The sequence below is a fragment of the Protobothrops mucrosquamatus genome, unplaced genomic scaffold (assembly GCF_001527695.2).
Source record: "Protobothrops mucrosquamatus isolate PMUCROS unplaced genomic scaffold, P.Mucros_1.0 scaffold3181, whole genome shotgun sequence".
Taxonomy (NCBI): domain Eukaryota; kingdom Metazoa; phylum Chordata; class Lepidosauria; order Squamata; family Viperidae; genus Protobothrops; species Protobothrops mucrosquamatus.
The window spans coordinates 4,440-7,155 of record NW_015389179.1 but is presented as its reverse complement, the minus strand read 5'-3'; positions in this window follow the sequence as shown (position 1 = coordinate 7,155).

The window sequence follows — 2,716 nt, the reverse complement described above, 5'->3', positions numbered from 1 at the left end:
CCCTTCCTTCCTTCCTTCCTTCCTTCCTTTCCTTCCTTCTCTTTCTTTCTTTCTTTCTTTCTTTCTTTCTTTCTTTCTTTCTTTCTTTCTTTCTTTCTTTCTTTCTTTCTTTCTTTCTTCCTTCCTTCCTTCCTTCCTTTCCTTTCCTTTCCTTCCTTTCCTTTCCTTTCCTTTCCTTTATTATTTTTACAAGTAACTCAAGACAGCGAACATATCCAGAACATCTTTCTCCCCCTATTTTCCCCGCAAGAACAATAACCCTGTGAGGTGTGTTGGGCTGAGAGAGAATGACTGGCCCAAAGTCACCCAGCTGGCTTTCATGGCTGAGGCAGGACTAGAACTTACAGTCTCCCATTTTGTAGCCTGGTGTCTTACCCACTGGCCCAAACTCATATCTAGAAAGTATGATTACTAAGCACCTTTTCACGAGGGTCAAAGCCAAAATATTGGTTGTCTGTTTTTGAGTTCAACGTGCAAATGTCCTTCTGTCGTTTACATCTTTAAATGGGGAAATCATGAATGTCAGCAAAAGAAAAAGGCAGATATTAATTGGATTTTGTCCTATGCAGCTACTATGAGAAAGTAGGAGAGTAACTAATCACATTGTATTAGTTTTCCTTTATGATTCGGCTGGAATCCTATAAAATGATGATGATGGTGGTGGTGGTGGTGGTGGTGGTGGTGGTGGTGGTGGTGGTGGTGGTGGTGATGATGGAAGGGACCTTGGAGGTCATCTAGTCCAACCCCCTGCTCAGGCAGGAAACCCTAGACCATTTTGGACAAATGGCTGTCCAGTCTCTTCTTAAAAACCTCCAGTGTTGGAGCATTCACTACTTCTGGAGGCAGGTAGTTCCACTGGTTAATTGTTCTAACTGTCAGGAAGTTTCTCCTTAGTTCCAGGTTGCTTCTCTCCTTGATGAGTTTCCATCCGTCGCTTCTTGTCCTGCCTTCAGGGGCTTTGGAGAATAGCTTGACTCCCTCTTCTTTGGGGCAGCCCCTGAGATACTGGAAGACAGCTATCATGTCCCCCCTCGTCCTTCTCTTCCTTAAACTAGACACTCCCAATTCCAGCAACCTTTCCTTATAGGCTTTAGCCTCCAGTCCCCTAATCATCTTTGTTGCTCTTCTCTGCACTCTTTCTAGAGTCTCAGCATCTTTTTTACATTGTGGTGAGCAAAACTGGATGCCGTATTCCAAGTGTGGCCTTACCAAGGCATTATAGAGTGGTATTAACACTTCGTGTGATCTTGATTCTTGTAGGTTTGTTCAGTAACATGTTTGCAGGCTGAGGACTTTAAATTTAACACTCTTGAGTTTGTGTATCGGTTTGTCTGTGAAATTCACAATCGCGTGCTAGTTTTGCCTTAGTCCTGATGTATTCTTTTTTTAAACAAGACCGTGATAGTACACGAGTCTTTACTTAAAGTACATTTTGCCACATCATCTTCACAGACACTCTCCTAGGTTTATTAAATATAATTGATTAAGTGTGCACTGTCGTGCTTCTTGCAAACTGCTTCTTTTACAAAATAGGAAACAAGATCAAGGGGGGCTGTGTCTCCTTATCTTTCCCTACTTACACATGTGCTTCAGATCATCCTCCCAACAAGGATGTTTGGTTTTAGGCAATTAGATAAGACCTTGCAAATTTCAACTCAAATGGGAGCGTTTAAACAAGCCTCTTGGTATCTCCCCAGCGCAGCACAGAACGGCCCCGTGATAATACTCTTGCCATAAATTAAAGCTGAATTTTGCCACATTCAAATCTCATAATGAAGCCGGCAATGCATGCCAGCCCCCAAAATGTTTATTTTTGAAACAAATCCACAAGATGTGTCTGTGCGTGACTAATGGGCTTCAAAATGAAAATTAATCCATGGGGAGAGGGGAGGGGGGAGGAAAATACCTTTACCCAGTGGTGGGATTCAAATATGTGAACCACCGGTTCTCTGCGTGGATGTCCCTTCCGGAAGTCCGTTCTGGGCCTGGGCAACAAAAAATTAGCTACCGGTTCTGCCGAAGTGGTGCGAACTGGCTGAATCCCACCACTCTGTCTGTCTGTCTATCTGTCCGTCCGTCCGTCCGTCCGTCCGTCCGTCCGTCCGTCCGTCCGTCCATCCATCCATCCATCCATCCATCCATCCATCCATCCATCCATCCATCTATCTATCTATCTATCTATCTATCTATCTATCTATCTATCTATCTATCTATCTATCTATCTATCTATCTATCCATCCATCCATCCATCCATCCATCCATCCAGTGGTGGGATTCAAATATGTGAACAACCGGTTCTCTACGTGGATGCCGCTTCCGGAAGTCCATTCTGGGCAACAAAAAATTAGCTCCCGGTTCTGCCGAATTGGTGCGAACCAGCTGAATCCCACCACTGTGTCTGCCTACCTGCCTGCCTGCCTGCCTGCCTGCCTGCCTGCCTGCCTGCCTGCCTGCCTGCCTACTTACTTACTTACCTACCTACCTACCTACCTGGGCATGGATGCCTGGGCATGGATGCCACTTCCGGAAGTCCATTCTGGGCCTGGGCAACAAAAAATTAGCTCCCGGTTCTGCCGAAGTGGTGCGAACCAGCTGAATCCCACCATTGTGTCTGCCTGCCTGCCTGCCTGCCTGCCTGCCTGCCTGCCTGCCTGCCTGCCTGCCTGCCTGCCTGCCTACCTACCTACCTACCTACCTACCTACCTACCTATCTGGG